Raw genomic sequence first — 25,479 nt, 5'->3', positions numbered from 1 at the left:
GTTTTTTAGTCCGGTGGTCTTACAATGCAAGCTTCTGTATCTCCTGCCTGAGGACAGGCAAGTGTACAGACCATTGGCAGGATGCGTTGGATCACTGGAAATCTTTTTGGCCCTGTCGATGCATCGGCATTTGTGTAGATATTCCATAGATGTAAGGGAGGTGCCAATTATTCTTCTGCTGACCTTAAAACAACTCTCTTGAGAGCCTTCCGAGCCTGATTGTTACAGCTCCCATACCAGACTGCAATGCTGTTGGTCAAGACACTTTCAGTGCTGCCCCTATAAAAGGTCTGAAGTGTGGAGCTTAGTAATTTTCCCTTCCTAAGATTCCTTAGAAAGTGCAAACGTTGCTGAGCTTTATTGACTGTGCTGGATACATGAACTGATCAGGATAAGTTCTCCATGATATGAACACCCAAGAACGTTGTACTCTTGACCCTTTCCACTGTCATCCCTTTCATCACTAGAGGTTTGTGTGGTATTTGAGATCTTCTGAAGTCAACAATCAACTCCATTGTTTTGTCACACCAGACCAGCAGTTAAACAATCTCTTTCGTGTAGGCCCCCTCCTCTCCTTCTTTGACCAGGCCTATAACAGTGGTGTCATCCACGAATTTGATGATTCTATTCGTCTCGTGTGGCCATGAAGTCTTGTGTCAGCAGAGTGAAAAGTAGGGGGCTTAAGACACACCTTTGTGGCACTCCTGTGTTCAGGATGATACTTCCAGAGCTGTTGTCTCCCACATGAACCTTTTGAGGCCTTTCAGTATGGAAGCTCAGAATCCAATTGCATAAACGAGAGTCTATACCCAATTGAAGTAGCTTCGATATCAGATTCTGAGGGATGACAGTGCTGAAGGCAGAACTGAAATCGATGAATAGCAGTCTTGCATAGCAGTTTTTGCCTTCTAAGTGGGTCAGTGTTTCATGGAGAGCTAGTGAGATGGCATCCCCTGTACTGCAGTTTGTGCTGTTTGCAAATTGCAGTATGTCCAGTGTCACAGGTAAGATTGAGGCTATATGATCTTTGACCAGCCTCTCCAGGGCACTTCATTACCATTGAGGTTAAAGTAACTGGTTTGTAGTCATTCAGTGTTGTGGGCTCATGTGCAGAGCAGTTGATCTTTCCAATAAGCATTGCAGCCTACGAAGATCACCTGACATGGAAACATTACAGAGGAGAGGATTAGCAAATCCTGCTAGAAATGTAATTTAACACCTTGTCACTTTAGATAAATCTGCAGTTTTCTGTCTGTTAGTGCACTCTCGAAGAATATTGTATTGTTGCTGGAACCCTGATTCATTTTATTATGGTATTAAAAACTGTTGCTGTCCCACCTCTGATATCGGAGTGACAAATCTGCTGGTTGCTTCCTCAGGTAGGGCACATGCAAAGGCTCCAACCATTTCACCTGGAACCTTGACTAATTTTATTGTGGTTTTTGAAAACATCAGCTGCCCTACCTGTAATAGATCCCTGCCTAAGGTGGTAGATGACACTAAAATCATTAGGGATGTGCTAGATAAGGACCAGAGTTCTCAACCAGCATGATTCAGTAATAAATGGCAGGTCCATAGACCGCTGTGAATTGTTAATACTAGTAGTGGTACTATTTTAATAGATCTAACAATGCGTAACTTGACATTCAGCAGGAGAGTTCTTAGTCTGCTTGCTGATCTTGATTTGGTCTCCTTTATTTATTTTTACAATTTGATTACCAGATAAGGAACTGGTCTACTGTCCCTTTTCAGTCAAAACCTGAGTATAAAGTCCAGTAGTTAAACAGCTGAGCAATCAAAAAATATCCTAATATTTGGTAAAATTATTGGACGGTATCATAAGCAATATACCAATGTAGTATTTTTAATATTTACAATGTTTACACTTGGAATTTTCCATTCAATTTAAAAAAAATTTACAAAACGTACATAAAAGTGTTATTCCTCCAAACATAATTCTACAGTAAACATTGTAAGCCTCAGATCACTGGTACCAGATCTGTTAAATATCTTATTACATTTGATTTCATTGGTACTAGATCTCTTAAATACCTTATTACTTTTTTCAGCCCAAAGCATCTCATAGACATATTCAGCAGAACATCATTCACATTCTCCAAGCTAGTCATCATATTTTCACTAATCATTTTCTTGTTGGATAAGGTATTTGTTGTAGCTTTGCTGTCTGTGGCACCACTTATCAGAGGGTTAGTAATTTACAACTGGGAGGTATTTGCTTATTTACTGAGGATCAGTACATTTTCCAGTTGTGAAACCACAGCCATGCACTAACACATTCACTACTTGTATTGATGAATAAAAAAGTAGTAACTTAGGAGTAGTAAAATGGAAAGAAGTAAAGATCACCTTATAGCTTGTGATTTTGGATGTCTCTCAGGGTCATTTCTGGATTCCATATGTTTTTTCTTTTCTGACAGCATATTAAAATATTCTCTTAAGAAACCCTGACAGCTTATTAAAAAAAAAGGCAGTTCAAACTGAGCTTCGTTTTTCTCTACCTATTTTTGGAGGGGGGGTGCAGCTTGCCCAGCAGCCCTGTACCTGTCACCAACTTCAGCATCACTGCACCTTAAGATTAAGAAAAATGCCCCTTTGCAGCAACCTCATTTGGTAATCATCTTTTTTTCAGCAAATTGGTTAAACACCAGCTACTGTTAATATTCAGTTTATCCAACATGCTGACAAGTCAAGTCTTACTTTAATGGCAAATTCTGAAAGACAGTAACTGCAGAGCGCCTTCACACTTTAATAATCCTGGCTAGTGATGTCAGGACTCTCACTTATTGGAGGCAAAACAAAATGCCAGTGTGAGATGCATATTGTTTTTATCAAAGTGAAGTACAAGTTCAGGTTGTCTCCTCTATAAAGGTCATAGGAGAATTGCAAAAATGGTAATGGTCAAGAGGTCTTTACATGGAGATTGAAGAAGAGGCTCCTTCTCTTGGTTGCACATGTAAGAGTGTCAATACAGGGATAAAAACTCAAAGAGCTGGTCCAAACCTGAAACTTACCATGGTAATCTTGTGTCCAGCAGGTCACCCCAAGACCCTATAGTTGTGAGATGAAGATCAAATGGCAAGGATTCAACCAGTCATTGGCCTTGGTCAAGTACAAGGGATGAAGGGAGTTCTACCATTGTCTTCCACACTGGGGAGAGTAGCTTACAGTTTTTCCTCCATGTTGCCTTTCATTGAAGGGCTGAAGCCCATAACTGAACTGTCTAATTCTAGAGATCAGTCTATCATTCAGGCATTAATTAGTGGCAAATGTGACTGAGAACTCTCCTTTTGGGACTAGCCTCCATACCTGTGCACAATAACAAGCCGTAGTCAAGGAGAATCCACCTGGTCATCACATGCCAGGGCTTCCATCTCAAATCCAGCAGATGTTTGGTGCTTGGTGGAAGCATGCGTTTTAGGTGCCAGAGTGCACCATAAGGAATTTTTGGTCAGAAACCCATGGCAGGCCCTGTGCATGCTTTTTCCATCTCACACTGTCTTTCAGTGGTGCACAGTCCAGTGGCAGTTACTTATCCCCTAATATCAAGCACTGGTTTGTCACATACTGGACCCCAAATAGGTCAGTGACAATTGCAAGGCATTGTCCAAGTCGACAGAGTATCTCAGGAAGCATTCCAATGCTGAGTGTTTATGATCTCTTCAGTCCAACATATGCCCCAAAGATCCCCACATGTTGCCACATTCCACATTTCAGTTAGTCTGAAGCTGAGGTGTGGCAAGTGATTATACTCTTCTACCACACTGAGGTTTAGGACCTTCATTTATTAATCGCATCTGTTTTAGTTCTAAGCCCCATCTAGTGATAAGGGATTCCGCTGTCTGTAATTGCCACTGCACTTTCAGTGAGCAAGGTTCACTGCATGTAGATATGATCATCTTTGGGTGTGGTCTGTGGAAGTCAGGTTCCTGGCATGCTGCCATTTTAGAAGACTTTTGTAGTACTGAATTCATAAAAGACCCTATTATGTAAGTACTGGGTGGGGCAGGTGTGAGTAATAGTTTTATGGTATGTACCTGTAAGTTTCAGAGGTGGGAATCTGCACAATGTAAAGTGGAGCCACTTTCCCCTGCACAGACAGATGATGCATGTGAATGAGAATGTGTGCATGTCTGTCTGTATGTCACTGGAATGAGGTAACATATACATCGCACGTAAAAAAGAAATAGTTAAGATGCATATCTAGCCTCATTCAATGGAACTGAAAGAGAATGACAAAACATACACTCACTTTAATTAGTTATTCACTGTGCATGAAATGTCATTGAGTAGCAGTCATTGTTTTCATAAAATTAACTTGATAAATCTTTAAATTTTTTTTTTTTTGCAAAGTGTCATACTGAATGCAGTTTTGAAGAGAATGTCTATAAAATATCATTTTAAATCTGCTAGTTGCACTGCAGAGTTTACAGTTTGGATTGTTTAAATCAGTGTATCCAATGTACTCTAGAGACAAATTTAATATCCACTTATTTTCGGCCACATTGCTCACTTCCTTGAAGTTTCTGTTCTTCATTTATCATCCTTTCAGTTGACAATGTTATTGAACGCTCCTTGTTCACACAGTATTTTCTGTTGTTATTCCACCACACTGTTCCCTTGTGCATCCCTTTTCTTATGATCTTACTGTTCTTAATAAGTCTTTGTAGACAGACATGCTGCTGAAGAAGATAAGATCCTTGTTTGAGGTGCTCTAATGCTGCATTGCACTTCGTTGTCTTGAAATTAATTTTCTTCACACTTGTTAAGGTCATACAGGTTATAACCATCAGTAAAATTGTGTAATCCAGTTTTAAATTTCAATTACTAACTTTGTTTCTGGTTTTGCATCTTGATCAGCTGAACTGTTGCTGAAGCTGCTAGTTCCCTTTGTCTGTTTGTAATTTGGCTTTATTTTGCAGCAGTCCTACAGAGATGGCGTGTTTTCTATGTATGAAATTCCTAATTTGCCATCTAAAGCAATACAATTTTTTCTTTATTGCTCCTTGATGCTGTCCACGTTTTTTTTGTAGTTTGTCACAGTAGAATATCCGAGATAAAACATGTTCCACTTAAATGGGAAGTAAAGGGACTACAGTATACAAATCAGATAATACCAGAAGTGATATGTCATGACATAGTAGCTGTTCACATTGGCAGAAATTATACAGAATAAGATATTATAAAAAGAAACTGGTATTAGTTATAAGATATAATTTGGAAAAATAAAAGAGCAACTGTGAAATGTGCAGAAGAAAATAATTAGATGGTTGAAATGGAACCAAAACTACCTGCTAAGAAAAGTTAAAAAAATATATATGTATGTATGTATTAATACTCTTTATTAGATATTATATGTGTAGTATATACATATATCTAATGCAGATTATATGTATAGTATATAATACATACACATATATATTTAAGTATCAGTATATATCTACAGCTCTCTCTGTTTTTATAAATAATATATACACACACACACACACACACACACACTCTCACACGTATAAATATACATACATGCGTACACAAATGTATGTATTCATATGAGTGCAATTTCTTCCAACGCTTACTGGAAAAGCTCACTCAGACTCTGCCATAGACTACTGTGAGGGAAAGGTAACTTTGTTTTTCTTATGTTGCTTTTTTGTCATTTCTATTGCTTTATTGCCTTCTTCTGTTTTGTATATTATGGTGTATTTTCATTACACTGTATTTTAATTGTATTCAGTTTTCTATTGGATATTTAAACTAGGAAAGTGACCAGAGCTGTGTCTCTTATGAGTCACTCAGAGATTAGAACAGGTCACTTATGGCTAATTACCTATGAACTTAGGGTTCCCACCTATCCATTTTTTTTCCAGACTATCCGGAAATCAGATTGATTCTCCAGAAGTGCAGAAAACACTGTACAAACTCCAGTATTCTGTTTCAAAAAAGGAAACAGACTGTCAGAGTTTGTTAAATCTGCTGATTTACTATGTTTTTTTTTTACAGAAAAGCATTGTAAATCGTCTGAAAGCAGGCAAAAGGAATGGAAAAAAGAGGGCATTCCGGTCTGCTGATATCATAGTGACATCACAAAATGGGATTAACATGGGTGGCAGATGGGGTGGGAATGGGCAGGGTTACAGGTGATGCAAGGGGTGTGGCCTTAGTCCGGTTTTAGCCACAACGAAAGGTGGCAACCCTATGTGAACTGAGGGAGGAGCTAGGAACTAAACCTTGTATTTAAGAGGTAAAATAAAACATTTCAAGGCTTTACTGGAAAACCTCACTCTGCCATAGCTGCTATGAGGGAGAGGTTAGTTTGTTTTTCTTATATTGCTTTCTTGTAATTTGCATTGCTGTATTGCCTTTTTGTTTGTATGTTGTGGTGTAGTTCCATTACACTGTGTTTTAATTGAATTCTGTTTTCTATTACATATTTAAACTTGGAAAGAGACCCGAACTGTGAGTTACACAGAAATTAAAATTTCTTCACCCTCCCACTGTGGTGCTGTACTGTTTTAAAACTCAACTGTCTCTCTAGTTGTCCACCCTTTATGGTAATTTGACCACATATTTCCTTCCCTCTCCTCTTTCATTGTCTATTATCAGTAAGCACAAGATTATAGTTTTATGAAGTCATTTGACCTTCCCACTCAGGGCCGGCCGTAGCCACAATGGCGCCCTAGGCGCCCTAGCGCTCTTTAAGCCCCACCCACACCACACATGAAACACCCCCTATTTGAGCCACACCCACTGGGTCATTCCCCAAGAAAGCCACTCCAGTCACTTCCTTAAATTATTTAAATTCTTAGGAAGAAAAAGATACCTTGTAATGTAGTTAAACTGCAGTTACCTTTGCATATGTATTTTCTACTTGAAATTCCAGAATTAGAACATGGTCAAATAGGGTCCTAGGAAGGGTAATAGCCCACCACCCCAGAGCAGCCCTCCTGCAGCAACCCCCAGCAACAGCCCCCTCCTCAGCCATTCCAGTGTTCCATTATTTGGTTATCTCACCAGTTACCATGCATACTGCTCTATTTGCCTCTACAATGATTACAGATATTGAAATAAAATAGCACAAACACAGATAGCCATTTGCTAAACAAACAATACAGTCTCACAATGAAAACAGACTTAGCATGAACATAACTTCTCTGCCCTTGAAACTCACATTCATTGAAATGGCATGAAAACCCACATTCATAGAAATGCATCTGGATGGTGAAGAATTAAGTTTACCTTTGGACTGTTTTCAAAACACACTCCTTACACACATATTTAGGGCCATGCATACATGTATTTATTCTTTAATTCACTTTCCTGATTGTATTGAATTATATTCCTTGTAAAATACAGCACCACTTGTTAGAATATGTTTTAAAGTTGTAGTTTTAAACATTCTTTTAATAAGCAATGAAACAAAATGGCATGAACCAATAACTACCCATTCCAGAAAATTTCAACAATAAAAGGCCACTCAAGACTTCTATCATTACAGTCCTCCAATATTATTCCACGTGCACAATCTCTGCAGAAGTAAAATCATCTGAATTACACATTAAAGAAATCTGTAACTAATGAAGAGGTTGCTACTGGCAAACAACTTTACATATCAATGTTATCTACAAATTCAGTGTCTGCTACCATTAAAAACATTAATTGCCTATATTACATTAAAAATTGGTAAGTTGGTAATATTGCAGTAGGAGATGACTAACAAATTCACAATCACTGGGCATCTCATACAAAAGGACATACTCAGGAGTGTAGAACCCCTACCCCCCCCCCCCCTCTTATAATGCACCAAATAATCAACAATCATATGGGTACTACATATCAGCACTCCATCTACATGGTGTGGGAGTGGAATCCACAGCCTTCTGCACCAAAGGCAATTATGTAACACTGCTTTCAGATTCTACAACACAGTGTGTCATTTGATAAACAAAAAAACGGCTATTTGCTCATTGAAAACATTTACACTTGTTATAGTGTGTTAAATTTGTAGTTTTGAACATTTTTCCAGTAAGTAGTGAAACAAAATGTATGACCCAATAATGACAAAACTGCCTATTTCAGAACATTTTAATCATAAAAGGCCCCTCAAACGTCCTCAAACAGTATCATTCCATAAGCACAATCTCTGCAGAAGTAAAATTCATGTGAACAATTCTACATTAAAGAGATTTGTAACTAATGAAGAGGCTGTTACTGGCAAAGAACTTTACATTTCACTGTTCCATCTACAAATTCCGTGCTTGCTGCCCTTGAATTAATTGCCTACGTTGCATTAAAGAAAAAAAATGGTACACTGGTAATATTGCAGTAGAGAATGACTGAGAAACAGACATGTTCATAGTTACTAGGCATCTTAAACAAAGGACGGCACACTAAGGAATGCAGAACCCCTATCCCCTCTTAAAATGCAACAAATAATTGGCAACTAGGACATTACATACCATGCCTCCATACCTTTCAACTTCTTAGCACAAGAAATCTGAACAAAGCCTAAAATAATGGGGGGGTGCAAAGGCCTCCAAACAGGGGCAGATTATAAATATTGCTCTTATAGACTTAAAAAGTTGCTAGAATAACAGCATTTGTCTTAGCATGCATTTTCTCAAGGAAATAAATGCTGAAAATGAAATGTATCACATTTAGTTATTTAAATCCTCACTGGTTTGCCAGAAAAAAACACAAATTTTATGAGGAATAGGTCAAAAATTTGAGGCAAAAGTCTGGACAGTTGAAAGGTATGCTTACCTCTTAGTGCAAGAAATCTGGACAAAGCCTAACATGATGTAGATGCAGTGGTAGAAAAAGTAGGGATAGATTTTAAATATTCCACTTTTGTAACTTAGAAAGTTGATTTTTTTTGATCTATGAAAACACTAACATAAAACTGCTTAGCTTAAGATCATTCTTACATTAAAATGGCCCAAAAAAAACTGGGTATTATACAACTAATATCAGTATTTGAAAAATGTAAACTTGTATAAAAAACCAAACACTTAAAGTAAACGCAACCACGCTGCTCTTTTAAATATATACACACACGCACACACACACACCTCTCAACCTCATAAAGCAAGAAATCTGGACAAAGGTCCAAAAATAGGGACATTTTTAAATATTGCTCTTACAACCTTAAAACATTGATAGAATAAAAGGTTTTGCGCTAACATAAATTTTCTGAATAGTATGAAACCTAAAACTCAAATGTCTGTCAATGTTTTCCGACATAAGTCCTCAATGATTTGCCAGAAAACCACAATTTTAAGAGTAATAGACCAACATATGAGGCAAAAATCTGTACAGTTGAGAGGTGTATAGATATATATATATATATATATATATATATATATATATATATATATATATGAAAATCATTATTTTAGGTGACTAAGTGGTAAATCACAGAACTACAAAATTTGAGGACAGTTGAGAGGTATGTTGCACACACACACACACACGTAGCTGCTCTCTCTCACATACATACACACCTACTCTGTCTCAAAGAGCAGTATTGGCACTAACTTATTGAAGCTGCATGAATATCACCACTTCATAAATTAATGCCGATACTGTATTTGCAGTAGTGCTGATCGCCATAGCACCGGAGAACTTATTGCATGGAGTGATTTTGTAGTAATTGTATCAAGCTATAGTTTTAGCAATCAGCTTGCTACAATGACAAACACAGTGTGTGAATCAGAGATTAAATGTTATGAGGGACACATAACAAGAACATGAAATAAGCAACCCTCCAGCTATTTTGTCACCTCAAGTGCTGACTTCTAAGTAGACACATAATTTCAAAGTGAAGATATTACAGCACTCTGCTGCAGTTCCTTTTGCTTTCTGCAACTAGAAACAAAGGGAAAAAATGACTTTTCATATCACAATGACAGAGCTGTTAAGTCTTTGTATTTGCAGTAATATACATAGCTATGTTTTCTGTTACTGTAAACAAAATAAACCACAAGTCTGATCTATGATAACGGAATTGCAAGCAGCATTGCCTATGAATGAAGAAAGTTGGGTACTTACACCGAAACTTTATTTAAATTAAATGTCTTTGGAAACTTCAGCTTTGCAGCTATGTGTAAACAGATTACACAAATCTGTGGCCATGCAAAGTCATGCTGTCCTTCACAGAAATAAATGCGTTTAGGAACTGCAAATATAAAAGTGGTTCCTAAACTGCTGAAGAGGATAGTTATTTACATAGAAGAGCAGATCATGGGTTGGTCTGAATATTAATATAGGAGGGGGTGTCACACTACAGAAAGCAATGGGCATTATGAGCAGTCGAGATGGGCGTCTGATCCAGCACTAAAGTAACATGAAAATAAGGAAGGAGAAAACATGGCTTAGAGTACCGCTTTCCTTATAAGGAAAACTGCAAAACGACGCAAAATGCGCAGTACTTTGTAGTTTGTTTATATTTTGAACGGGTGAGATCAAATGTTAGGGAGGAAAGACTTGATTAATAAGATATAATATTGATATTATCCCATAGTTGTCCTTTAAAGGTAGTGGAAGCCTCCTGATCACACTGCAGGGATAAAAGTGGGAGGGCAATCGCCCCTCCCCCTACGATTCCGGCGCCCTGTGGTTTATTTATTAATTTTAATTAACGTACTTTTCTTATTATCATTATGAAAGCAAGAGATAGGGCTTGGAAAATATGGGTACAATCTAAACTTTCTGCCGACCTGCAGTTGTATAAAGAACTTAGAAATCAAACAAAAAACTCATCATCAAAGACAAAAAGGATTTCTACTATAACCTCCCAACAACATTAAAAACTGATCCAAAATAATTCTGGAATGCCATAAACCAAATACTACATCCTGGCAACCCAACCTCACCCAATCCATGTCCAGACAGGTCACCTGAAGAGATAGCCAACACTTTCAATACCTATATTATTGAATGAATTTCCAAATGATTTAACCCTATCCCCAACCCCTTGAACACCAATACTCAGAACTCTCCTGAAAATTCTTAGCTACTAACTCTCAAAAGACCTTCTCCCTTAAGCCTGTTCCCACTTCACATATTAAAACTGTACTCTGTACGCTAAACAGTGCTCTGTATCTGCTGATAATATCCCTTCACATTTTCTCCATATAGCAGCTCACTCCCTTGCTCTGCCTGTATCTAGCCTAATAAATCGCTCCATCTTTGAATGAAAAGTTCCATCAACCTGGAAAAAATTCTGCACTCTATCCGTAAAGGAGGTTAACTCCTCAGAAATCTCCAATTTCAGACCTATTGTTATCCTCTCCCCTCTCATTAAAGTCCTGGAGAAATTTATACACAACCAAGTTTTGCAATATCTCATACAAGAAAAACTGCTCACTCTATTCATTGACCTCTCAAAGGCTTTCAACACTGTCTGTCACTCTCTGTTACTAAATAAACTAACAGACCTTAAATTCTTCCCTGATACAGTTGCATGGTTCTCTAGCTACCTCACTGACAGACTGCAGTCAGTGAGATGGCACTCTGCACTATCTGCTCCCCTTCCAGTAAGAATGGGTGTACCCCAAGGATCCCTTCTTGGACCACTACTTTTTAATATCTTCACCAACTTACTCTATTCCTGTTGTCCTCAGTCTACCATTGTCCAATATGCGGCTGACTCTACAGTCATCACTACTGCCAACTCACCCTCTGAACTCCTATCAGCTACCCAGTCATCCTTTAACTCAGTTGAGACATGGCTCTCAAAAAGAACAGCTTATCCTCAACCCTAAAAAACAAAATTGCTACTCTTTCTTCCTAAAACCATTAACCACATTAAATATTCCTTCTCCATATTGTCCCTAAACAATACTTGTATTGAAGTCGAATCCAGAACAAAACTACTTGGTGTTAGCATCTGTGACCAACTAAAATTTGATCTACACATAAATAATTGTATCAGAAAAACCCATCAGAAGCTAGGACTCCTGTATAGAAATAAAAAAAATCCTCACCACTGAAGCTAGGATTACTCTTTTGCACGCTTGCCCTTGCTTAACATACTGTTCCCAAATACTCACAAATCTCAACTCCTCTCTGCTTACTAAACTAGAGTCATCTTATCACAAAATAGATAGATCTGCAGCTCAACAAACCTATAATTCTCACCACTGTTTGTAAGCTTCTGAGAACCCCAAGCCTTTCTGTGTTGGAGGGAAGCCTTCCAGCTTATCAGTGGGAGTGGTAAGCACAAGGTAGCCTATCTACCACAAGAGTGGTTTCTGGCCCAGAAATTGTAGTTTATTGGCTGTTTGAGCAGTTTTTCCATCTCTTTCAACTTTTTGGTATAACAGCCCGCTTTTGCGCTTGTTTCCCACCTTTCATAGGATTCATAGGTTCTTACTAGGCTAACTGCCCTGAAGGACCATTTTAAGCCTAGCCAATAACCCATAGTCAGAATCAAGCCCTGCAGCTTGTGTCTATGAGGCGAAGACCTTAACCATTATGAGGAAAGAAACTTGATCTAGAAGGTTTTGTGTAACAATATTTTTAAAAGAGGGGTGTGCCACCTTGCTGGAAGAAGGTTCTGGTGGCTGTATTACTAAAGACCATTGAGATCTAGATTTCTATAGACTTGTTTGTTTTTAATTCATGAATGTGAAGTGTTTATACTAGATTGGAAAAAGGTATTGCCAGAGTTGGTTGATATGATCAGTGTGGTTTTGTGGAGGGGAGGAAAATATTTGACAACATTAATAGAACAATGATGATCCGGTGAGGAGAGTGCAAGAAAACACCACTAATATTAGTAAGTCTTGTTACAGAGAAACCATTCTGTAGAGTCTGCTAGAATTTTATGAATAGGGCAGTGGTAGCATTTGTGTTCTCTGATACATTCTTCTTCTTAACCCTATTATTGTATGAAGGGTCAGAGACAACAATTTAGGTGGGAGGGTTCCTGTGACAAGCTGTGTTAGAACACAGAAACAAGGATGGGATGTCGTCTTTCCCCAGTATTTGCTTAATATTTAGAGCTGCTGGCAAGGAAAATACAGGTTCATAAGTCCATAGGAGGTTACTAGGCTAATGGACCTAGGGCCTTTACAAGCCTAGCCATGTAATAACCCGAGTACCCTTATTGACCATAGTTAGATGGCTGTTTGTTAGCAGAGCGATTCTGTGATCAGCACCGACTGCTCCTGTCCATGAGGGACATAGGTGCCACCCTCCCAGGGTGAATTCATGGTCACCCATCTAGTTGTCAAGGTTGCACTTGAATAGGGTCATTGAGGAGATCTGCTTCACATGGAGTGGGAGCTTATTCCTGAGGAGCAGCAATGACTGGGGAATATATCTGTCTCTCCAGCATGTTCTGTCAATGTCAGGTGCTAGGTTGAAATCCCTCGAGCGAGTTATTCTTGTCCCATTTGATTTGTGGATGTGCAGCTTTTCTATTAGGGAAGGGTCCAAGTCTGCTCTGTAGGCCAGGCACATGTCGCCTCTCAGCAGCCTGTATGATGCAGAGTGCAGTGACAGGACTTTTAGTCTTTCCATGTATGTTATGTTTTGGAGGTCCTGACTTCTCTTGGTTAGAAACCTCTGTGGTCTATCCAGTTGTTGCAGGTGTTGGTGAAGTACATACAGAAGGGAGCACTGTATTTAATTAGTGATCTGATAAGGGTCAAGTACAGCAGAGCTATAACCTCCCTGGTCTTGGATGCGCATCTCATAAATAAGAGCATCGCTATGCAGAATGCTTTTCTTACCACTATGGACACGTGATCAAAGTTTAGATTGCTGTCAGCCTGGGTTCCCAAGTGTCACACCACTGAGTTTGAGCTTAGAGGTGTGCTGTCTGTATCATAGTTAGCAGGGGCTACTTCTTTGCCAGAGGGGATAATGAGGCATTTTTATTTTAATTTTTTTGTTTGGTTTTAACCTCACAGACTAAAACTTATCATTTGTCTGTCAGCCCTTTCTATAGTATGTTAACATGTTTGGGGGCCACTATGATTGCACCCAGTTTACAGTCATCTGCAGACTTTGGTAAAGCCACAGGGTATCTACCTTCCAAACAGTAGAGGGCCCAACACAGATCATTGTGGTACCCCACTGTTAACTGGTTTACTGGTGCAGGTGCACTTCCCAGCTTTGACAGTGGGTGTTCTGTTGGTGAGCCAGTTGCTACCCATCTAGTAATGTATGGGTTAATCCCCAGCTGGGAGAGTTTCTCTGTGATACCTGACTTGGGGATTGTGTCAAAGACCTTGGCTAAATCAAAATAGGTGTTATGTACTATTTTGCCCTCATCAGCTTAGGTGACTGTTGTCAAAGAAGTCCACTAGGTTTAATAAGCAAGATCTACCCTTGAAAAAATCAAACTAGGTCATGTCAAGAGTTTGAAGGTCACCTGTGTCCTTGTGAATAAGGTCCATGATGTTTCTTTCCATGGCCTTGCAGATAAAGCTGGTTAGTCTTGTGGGTCTATAGTTCCCATGATCAGTTGATGACCCCCCCCATGTGCAAGGGGATTACTGTTGCTGTTTTCCACTCTGCTGGGACAAAGTTAGTTCTCAGTTCTCTATGGTTAAAGAGAGTGCCCAGCGGTTCCACTAGGTCTTGTTTCAGACTTGCCTGGGATATTATCTGGTCCCCTAGAGGCTGTGTGTTTGGCACTTGGAGAGTGCTTGTATGACCTGTTCTTTGGAGATACTTGATAGAGGACTTGGTGTCAGGAATGCTTTGGGGTATGCCTGGTGGGGACAGGAGGGTGAAGTTATTGCCAGATCTGTCAGCTAGCAAGTTGCGAATTTCCTCAGATTCAGTGTGAGTGGCACAGTCCACCAAAGTTTGGCACACAGCTGGGCATTCCCTTTTAGGTTTTGAATGTAGCTACAGAATGCCTTATGATTGTCTTTAGCTAGGGAAGCTAATTTAGACTCATAGCTAGCCTTAGAGGACTTGACAAGATGTCTGATTTGCTTACTCAAGCTGTGGAGAGTATTCTTCCTCTGTTGAGTAAGTTCCCTACTGTTCTTGGATATCAGTTTCTTTCTTTTGTTGTGTAGTTTATTTATACTTGCAGTCCGCCAGGGTGGCTTTTTTTTTTTTTTTTTTTTTGGGGAAGACCTGGTTTTGTTCCTGTTGGGTACAGCCAAGTCAATGCATTTGTTTAAGTGGCTGTCTAGGGCATTTGTGTATTCATCTGCATAGGAGTCCTTGTTGGCTGTGTTGGCAGGGGCTTTGAAACTTTTTATACTATTGCCTAGCGGACAGTGGTTTGCTTTGAGAAATTTTTCACTCCTGTTGCGGTGTCAGGTTTGATCTTTACTTCAAACGAGACAGATTTATGGTTTGACCTTGCCAGGGAGGACAACACACAGGGGGTTGTGCAGCGACCCCCATGTTGGTGAGCACTAGATCCAGGACCTTTGAGCCCCTTGTGGGGCTGTGGACCAATTGTTCAGGGAATTTGAATTAACAAAATCCAGGAACCTCATAGTGATAGTGTTTGTGTTCATGTAAGTCACCCACTTGATGGAAAAAGTGGTTGATAGTAGTAGTAGTAGTTTCCGGTAACTAGTCCAGTCCAGATACAGATTTGCTGTATCCAGGAGTGTTTGTAGCTTCTGAGTCCCCCCAAGCCTTTCTGTGTTGGAGGGAAGCATTCTAGCTTTTCAATGGGAGTGGTAAGCACTAGGTAGCCTGTCTACCACAAGATCCAGGTACAGATTCTTAGTTTTAGTACTTAAATTTGCTTATTCATGCTCAACACTTGTTCAGAACTTTTGTTAGCACTAAATAAGCTACAAATTACCACAGCACTTAACCTTTCTCTTTACCTAGTGGAAAACAGATTTTTTACTTACTTTTCTCACTTGCTTAGAAAAAAAACAGCTCTTATACTCACTTTCCTCACTTGTCTAGAGAAAGGTGTTTTTATATTCAGGCATGTCCAAGGGTCAGCTCCCAGTGTTCTCTCCTGTCTATCTGATGAATCTGGGCATCTTGAGGCAATGTAGCAATTGCCTCATGTACACAGACAACCCTCTCCTCCTACCACCCAACACCACAACCTGTGAGAGATGCACTTATCTAGACAAACTGGAGGTAAAGCTCTCTCCAACCAAGACTGAACTTGACAGTCAAGAGGAGAAGGTAAACACTTGCACCACACCACACTCATCACATAGTCCCACTAAACCTACACCACCAAAATCCACACATAGAAACACAAAAACATTTGCAGAGGCTCTCAATAATAATCTGCACAAGCAACAGAGACCTCCAAAGCAGAAACGCAAGCAACTGCCACCCCGCAACACAACCCAAATGACACATAACCCACAGACTCAGTGTGCCAATAAACCACAACCCATAAGGCAAACCAACGTACCCAACACACTAGTCATAGGTGACTCTATAGTCAGGCACACTGATGTCCCACTCACCAGGCTAAACAAGGAGATGGTTACTATCAGCTGCCTGTCGAGTGCCAGGATCCACCACATAACCCACGCACTCAGGTCACTCCACAACAAGTGCAAATATGTCTCTGTCATTGTCCATGTTGTGTGAACGACCAGACATACCTCCCTGGACTACATGAAAAGAGACATGGAAGAGCTGTCTGATCTTGTTGCCCAGGCAGGTATGAACCTAGCTTGAGTAGCATCCTGCCATCACCCAGAATTATACCGCAGTACAAGGACAAAATGATTGACTTCAACAATTGGCTAGCTTCTGGTGTCATTCTAAGGGGATCCAGTATCTGTCTGCCTGGGACGACATGGTCGACAGACCACGATGCTTCGCCAGAGATGACCTGCACCTGTCGCCCCTGGGATTCCGGATACTGCCTAAGGCTCTTACCGCCCCTATAGTGCATTTTTTAGGCAAAGTCCAAATGAGAAATTCACCACCGTAACAGGAACAGGCATGCAAAAACTGACGGTATTGCTACTCAATGCGAGAAGTATGAATCTCAAAATGCACTCACTCGAGGCACTCCTTAAAATGGAGAACATCGATATCTGTCCAGTGACTGAGACCTAGTTCAAGGCTGTAGAGAGCACCCCTGAATTAACAGGCTATAAATCATACCACACTTTTCGGCCATCTAACCTGGATCAGAGCACCAAAGGCGGAGGTGTGTCCATATTCATTAAGAATATCCACACCTCCAGGCTAGTTGCGCAGCATAATGCATCCGAGGTTATCCAAGTGCAACTAACTCTGGGCAAAACTGCAATCCAAATTGTAGCTTGCTACAGATCCCCCACCATGCCCCAAGATTCCCACTCCTCTTTTTTTGATATACTGGAAAATATTAGGGTTCAACCAAACACCCTAATAATGGGCGATTTCAACTACCTCACCATTAACTGGGAAAACTACTCCTGTACCAACTCCTTTGCTCAACGCTTTCTGGAATTCATAAATTCCAATGCCCTGGATCAACTTTTTCACACCCCCTACCAGGGGCAACAGTATCCTAGACCTAGTCATTACCAACATGAGTGACCGGTGTTCCACACCTGAAATCAACTCCTCGTTGGTCAGATCAGACCATAAGCTAATCACCCTAGATATCCGCATCCCACCCCCCCACCCACCATTAAGGAAACCACGGTAAAAAATTTCTCCAAGGCCAACTTCATGCTTCTTAAGACATAAGTGGCGAACTTCATGACACCCATGCAGATGAGCAATACAGTTACGACTGCTGAATCCTACACAAATGCACGCTATAAGCACTTACACGAGTGCATGGATCATCCCAAACAGAACCAAGATGCTATCCTCCAAAAAAAGGAAGCCAATCTGGTGGTCCTCTGCCATAAATAAACTCTACAACAGAAGGAAGAAACTGTTGCAAAAGAGAGCAAAATCCCATGAGTGGAGGCGCTCCCTGGTCAGCCTCAGTAAGAAGCTGAGATCCCTTGTAAGATCACCAAAGCTAGCTATGAAAACAAAATCGCCACTAATTCTAAGGGCAACTACAAAGCATTCTATAGCTATGTCAAGAAAATCAATGGCAATACCCAGATCTGCACTGAGTTAAAGCACAGCAACATACAGAACCAACTGATATTGCCAACATCCTGGCAGATAGCTTCACTGCTAACTTTACCCCCCTCTCACCCCATAAAGGGCCCAGCTCTATACTGGAAGAATGCAAAGTTCCTGTAATCACGGCTGCACAGGTAAAAACCAAACTCTCCAAAGCCAAGAACACAGCATCCATGGGACCTGACAACATCCCAGGCTGGGTTCTACACGAACTACAGAATGAACTGGCACCCCACCTAAGTACCATGTTCAATCATAGCCTCACCTCAGGCTTTGTGCCCACTAAATGGCGCACAGCAACGATTATCCCACTACACAAAGGGGGATCCACCATGGACCCCGGGAACTATCACCCCATTAGCCTGACGAGCCTGGTCTGCTAGGCCATGGAACGTATCATCATGGAACTTATAAACAAAGATATTGGTAACCTCCAAACTCTGGACCTCACCCAGTTCGGGTTTGTGAAAGGCAGATCATGTCTCCTGAACCTGGTCGACTTCTTTGAGGCAGTCACCAAAGCCGTAGACGAGGGTAACGTGGTTCACACAACCTATCTTGACCTCGCCAAGGCTTTTGACACCATCCCCCATTTTGGAATTATAGCTAAACTCACTAAACTAGGTATAAATCCCTATGTCACAAGATGGGTTGTCAAATGGCTCACTGACAGAACCCACACTGTAAAAGTTGCAGACTCCAAATATGACTTCAAACCAGTGACTAGTGGAGTACCACAGGGTTCAGTCCTGGGACCTCTCCTCTTTGGTATCTACTTCTCTGAAGTACAGGCTAACACAGAAGGCCTCTGGCTAATGAAGTTCGCAGATGACTGCAAACTAGGAGCCTTAGTCGAGTCCCCAAATGATGTGGACATCCTACAGAAGGGCCTCACTGAAGTAGATGCCTGGTGTCAGAGGTATGGCCTCAAGCTCAGTGCCAAAAAGTGCATTGTCATCTCCTTTGGTAAAAACTCTGTAACCATGAACTATCACATAAATGTCAGTCTACTTAATGCCAGATGTGTGATAAGAAACTTTGGGACCCAGGTGGACAGTAGTCTCTCCTTTGATAATCACATTGCCACAGTAGTCAGGAAATCCTTCTATGTGGCACACCTCATCACAAAAGGGTTCTCATCCAGGAAAAAAAGAGGTCATTGTTCCCCTCTACCCGGCACTCATTAGACCCATTATAGAGTACAACACCCCTTTTGGAGTGTACCTCACAAGACATCTGCAGCAGCTGGAAAGGCCACAGAAGTACCTCACAAAGAGGATTACTGGCCTCAAACAGATGCCCTACACTGACCGTCTCAAAAAACTTTAGCTTTACTCTGTAGCATATCGCCTACTCTGAGGAGATCTCTGCCTAACATATAAAGCTATGTTAAACCCAGAGCTGTTGGACATGCTGCACCTAAAGAAATCCCAATCCCTCTGAGCTACATGCTCTAGGGACCTAAACCTTGTCACCACAATAAACAGGACATGCTGGAGGGATAGATTCCTGTCCCAGAGACTTCCTATACTCTGGAACAAGCTACCCATCTATGTCAAACAAAGTTCCTCATTAGCACTCTTCAAGAAAAATCTTGATGAGTGGATGGGAAATAGGAAATACACCCCGGGGATCACTTCTGTGGCTCTGCTCGATAGGGGCACAGGGAATTAACTTACTTGGGTGGCGTAAACCAGGGAACCTTGTTGGCTAGGCTTACTTAGGCCCTTGGGCCGATAGCCTAGTACCTACCTATGAACCTTAAATACCTGGACTGGCTTGAACTACCTCACCTGTTTCTCCAATCACAGCTCCAAATCATTCACTCCATTCTATATCTGCCAGCTTTCTGTCCTGCTCTATCATACTCATCTCTGACTCTTCCCCTACAAGACCTTTCCGAAGCTCATCCCAAGACCTATTAAATGTCTACAAACCCAGGTCAAAAACTGGGTGCAACACATATAGTTACTTCCCCTCTATTGCATGGAATAAACTCGCATGTGAAATCGGGACCTTCACACACTCCAAACAATTTAAATCAGCCATCAAAGAGTACTTTAAAAGGAAATGGACCTGTCACTGAACACACCCTTCCTGACCACATCCATCTTGCATTGTAACCTCTGTCTCCATTGCTCCTTATTTCCCTCCCTAAAATCACCCCATCTCCCCTGCTCAACTTACTCTATTCGATCTCCCCTAGCTACCTCCAAACTTTTTTCCTTATCTCCATATCTCCAAATACCTTTGGAATTACTGTCACAGTTGATGTAATAATATAATATGTAGTATTAATAATATACTTCCTAAGCTTTTTACTTAAATTAGTATGCTTTTGCTGTTATCACCTTTTGTTATTAGACGTATAAATTATTGTGACTAATACATGTGTTTTTTAACTTGCCTCTGTTTATTTTATGTTTTGTTAAATTGTACTATTTGGAGCTTTTCTCCCCAGGCCTCTGCTGAAAAAGGGCTTTAGCTCAGTCGGACATTCCCGGTCAACAAATGTAAAATAAATAAATAAAATATTAGTGAATAAAACAACACCGTAAAAAAGCAACAATACATGACCCCCCCCCCCCCATTATTAAAATCTGTTGAAAAAACTTAAAAAGTATGCATACATCTATATATATATTATTTACATCAAAAATAAATATACCTCAAGGCTGATCAAGCAGGACAATACACTTGAGCTTCTCCACATTAAAGTCACCATAGGCAAAATCCAATACCACTTCTTTGCAAGGTGTAGGTCCCCCTGTATGACCCAGGGAAATCTATACCATGTATTTAAACTTATTGGACACGTTCACCATCCAACCCAATACCATTTTCATGGGAGACTTTAATTACCCTACTATTAACTGGGAATCATATGTGACACCAAACGTACAGGCAAAGAGGTTCTTGGATTTTGTAAGTACAAACAATTGTGCAATTATGTAGGTTTCAGCCAGTTAAGGGACTGAAGTGCAAAACAGTGGAGTGATCAGTGAATGTGGTTACTTGGACTTGGCAGTCTTATTGTAAGATTGTTTCAGTTTGGTTAACTGAAAGCACTGTAGGTTAGTAAAAATTGGTATGGCATATAGGAGATTAGGATAAATAGATTTGAATTTATGGTTTTATTGTTTTATGTGCATGATTTGACAGAAAAGATTTGGCTTCATAAAGACATGCTAGTTTAAGGTTGTTTTTTTTTGGGACTACATTTTGGATATGCTGATTGAATCTTAATCTGTGGTGAATTGTTATACCCAGTTGTTTTATTTTTTGTACTAGCTCAGTTGTAATATTATTAAGTTACAGTAATTTAATTGCTGGATTGGAGGACAAAATACCATTAATTTCATTTTCTTTGAATTTCAGAATAGCTCAGCTTATTGCAGAAATTTTTCAGTTTTTGTAAAGCAATGCTGTTTGAAGAGGCTGCATATACAAGTTGTCTGCACGTTGAATTATATTTGCTGGGAAAGAGGCTGTATGCATTTTATTTATAAATACATTACAGTATATTAAACCGTGTGGCACACCTACTGTTGCTCAGTGAGGAGTTGGCATCTCATCACCCCAGAGTACACACTATGTTCAGTGGCTTGTGTAACTTTTAAACTAACTGACCGTACTGCTTTTGAGGTCCAGCTCCTTCAAACCTATATGATAGTATGGGATGTGAAGCTACGTCATCAAATGCTTTGGAAAGGTGTAGAAATAGGGATGCAACCATTTCACCTTGATTTGGTTTGTCATGAACATGCTGTTTTTTATGCTTAGTCCTGGCCTAAATCCATGTTGTGCTGTGAAAAACAATTCATTCTTTGTTAGATAGTTTAGGAAAACACATTTTCAGCTATTCTAGACAAGATGGCTATCTGTAGTTTACTAGTACAAGAAAACTGCTCCCTTTATATAAGGGAATAATGTAAGGTTGTTAATTGAGTTTTGGCCTATAGTTTCTTGGAAAGACCAGTTTATATATTTTTTTGTAACTATTTTGAGATATTCTACTGGGTGGCTCTCTGCTACAAGAGAGATGGGTTTAAGTTTTTGAATAAGTTTTTTTTTTATTGTGCTGGTAGGACTTGAGGAACATGAGAAGGTCTTAGTAACATTGTCTACATCACATAATAATGTGTTGGATGTGTTGATTTTATTTATGGACTTAGCAACACTTTATACAGTATGAATTAAATATGCATGTTATGTTGTAGCTTGTTTCATCTGTGAAAGGACATGGTTTGGATTTTTCTTCCTTCACCCTTGTGTTTGATCTCTGAATTACATTAATTCTTCAAGGTTCTGGTTTCTCTGGCAGAGCACATGACATTTGCGGTACATTAAGGAGGGTGGGTGTCTTCCAGGTGTACAGATGGCACACTTCCTCTGTTAACTGCAAGCCAATATGTTGGGAGTCCAGGAAGATTGTCAGCTAATAGGGCATTTAAACTGCTGGAGACCAGGGACATATAATTATAGGGTCATAGGTAGGTACTAGGCTATCTGCCCGAGGGCATTTATAAGTCTAGCCAGAGTGTGTCGGCTTTCACCGCCCCATTGATTAATTAACTGAGCCTCTGTCAAGCAGAGCCAATGAAGTGATCCCAGGGGTGTACTTTCTTAAAAGTGATTATTGCATTTATACCTTTGCAGATTTTACATGAGGGTATCTAACCCTCACAGGTAGATGGTGTTGGGGCAGTTAAGTCTATTAAGGGAAACGGTCATCAGCTTTCTTTCAACCAGAGTTATTGTTTTATTTTTTTGGGGTTTTTTTGTTTTGTTTTTTTTGCTGGGGCTCTCAACCTCCTGTCACATTATCAGTGGTATCCAAAGATTCATCCTTAGTGCCGATGGTTTGTTTTTATAACAGGCAGTTAATATGTGTTCCTCCCTTAATCTTGCCATATCCAACCTTTTGCCTACTTTCTCTTTAACTTGAATAAGTAAAGCAGCATTTCTATAAGTTTTACTGTTTCCCTTAATGTCTTTTTGTTTAAGTGATCCACCTGCATTGTGTGCACAGCAATGGGCTCTAAAAGATCTTTTGTTTTACAGCTGTAAGAACTCAGACTGCTCACATCATAATAAATTAGTTTACTGTACAGATCTATAATATTGCTTGAAGCTCTGGCGTATGTAAGATGTCCAGTAATGCACTCTTAATTTTTGATGGATTACACTAAATGTAAACTTTATGTTGGTATTTGATGAATATTAGTACTGTGTTGATGCTCTTCATAGTTAGTGTTGCGCTACTTGATCCTTGGGTCTTCCTAACATGCACAAACCTGCTATCTGACCGATTTCCAGAGTCTTTTCATTATTTCTAGCCAATGGGTATCTGATGGCCGATGTTCGGACATCAGTGTATAACAGCGGCATCCAGTGGTGCCATCTTCAGTTCTTTCTAGGTTTGCCGATGAGCTTCTGTATTTATCAGACAGTCGCAGTCCAAACTGTTTGTTCTTCTCCAATTTGTAACAATTGATTTTCAGATAAAGAATTATTTCTTCTGATTAATGTTCAAAACAGTTTAAAACTGCTTGAAGTGTGGGAAGCAAATCCCACATAAAGACTTTCATTCTTTTTGTCTGTTTTGTTTGTAGCTTCAGCACATTTCCAGTTGTCAGAATTTTGCTAGGTTTAGAGCTAAGACCCTTAAGCATAGGGACGAAGACCTCACAGCAAACATGGAGTCCTCAGACCCAGTTCCTGCTGCTTCTCCACCTTCTTTGGTTTCAACCACTGCTGTACTAAACAAACAAAAAGACAAAAAGAGTAAAGAAAATGAAACTGCAGATGATGGTGATCTTTCCACATCTGCATTGAAGTCAACCAACTCTGGTAAGGTGCTTTTGCAGTCCCCAGGTCTGATGACTACCAAGCACTATGGTGGCAGGACAGGTAACTTACATCCTTCTAAGTTGGGAACTGCTGATTGAGGGCTCAGTGTGTGTTATTCTAAAAGTGTATTAGTTCTGGTTTAAGCACTTGGGCTTCAGGCCAGTTATTTTACATTAAGAAGGTTCGTGGTCTGCACTCTTGTGGGAGGAGAGGCTGGACTCTGCCCTTCTGAGCTGGGAATTTCTGGTTAAAGGCTTATAGTGCCTGCATATTTGAACTGTTTCTTACTGAAATTGGTACACCTTGTTTGCTGTAGCATAAACTAGATCCAGGCCTGCTGAATCTAGCTTTGTTTGTATGCTTGTTATTTCCCTGAAATGCTAATTCCACCTAAAACGCAGCTTTTCAGCACTTCTGTGGATCCCTAGTGATATCTGCATTGCTTACTGTACTTATTTCCTTGGTTCACTTGAAAGAAAGTTACTGTTTGTCGTTTTTGCATTTAAGTTACTTGTAACACATTGCATTTAAGTTACCTGGCACTTGCTCACTAAAGCAATTATATAAGTCAGCACTAAAAAATTAAAAGCACTACACCCTCACAAACTCCCCTTGAGTACCTTGTTCCCCATTGGCCCTTTTTTTCAATTATAAAGGAATTCCCAATACTATTCTAGCATGTCCAAAGGTCAGTTGTCAATCTCCTCTCCAGTCCAGCTGGTGAATCTGGGAATCTTGAGGCAATGTTACAACTGCCTCATGTACACAGACAACCCTCTCCTCCTCCCAACAAATTCCAACACATGTGAGAGATGCAACCATATAGCCAAACTGGAGGCTAAGCTCTCTCAACTCAGAAATGGCGTAACCAGCCAGGAGGAGAAGGAAACCACACTCACTACAATTCCAGTCTCACATAGACCTGCCACGACAGCAAACCAAACACATAAACACACAAAAACATACTTGGAGGCTCTAAATAAAAATCTTGCTAAGCAGCAGAGACCTCCAAAGCAGACACCCAAGCAACCGCTACCCCAAAACAAAACACGTGCAACACATAGCTCACAAAGCCAGTGTGCCGAACAGTCACAGCCCTTAAGGCTAAACAACACACCTGATACACTTGTAAGAGGTGACTCTATCGTCAGACACACTGACGTCCCGCTCACCAGGCTGAACAAGGAGAAGATCACTGTGAGCTGCCTGTCAGGCGCTAGGATCCACCACATAACACAAGCACTCAGGTCACTCCAAGGCAAGTACAAATATGACTCAGTCATTGTCCATGCTAGTGTGAATGACCTGAGACATACCTCCCTGGACTACATGAAAAGAGACATAGAGGAGCTCTCTGAGCATGTAGCCCAGGCCGGTATGACCCTGACCTTGAGTAGCATCTTACCTCACCAAGAATGATACCACAATATGAAGACAAGATAATCAATTTCAACAATTGGCTTAAGTATTGGTGTCATTCAAAGGGGATCCAGTGCCTGTCAGCCTGGGATGACATGCTCGACAAGCCACGATGCTTCGCCAGGGACGGCTTTCACCTGTCACCCC

General features: G+C 40.3%; 1 protein-coding gene across 2 annotated transcripts in view; it reads left to right on the top strand.

Moving 5' to 3' along the window:
• The window catches only part of KLHL5 (kelch like family member 5), a 1,925,884-nt gene that overhangs the window by 1,743,028 nt on the left and 157,377 nt on the right, over positions 1-25,479 (top strand). The window lies entirely within an intron of this gene.

Source organism: Protopterus annectens, chromosome 2.part1 (genome assembly GCF_019279795.1).
Source record: "Protopterus annectens isolate FY-2018-M chromosome 2.part1, PAN1.0, whole genome shotgun sequence".
Classification (NCBI taxonomy): domain Eukaryota; kingdom Metazoa; phylum Chordata; order Ceratodontiformes; family Protopteridae; genus Protopterus; species Protopterus annectens.
Note: the sequence above shows the minus strand (reverse complement) of the source record. Positions and strands in the feature narration are given on the sequence as shown.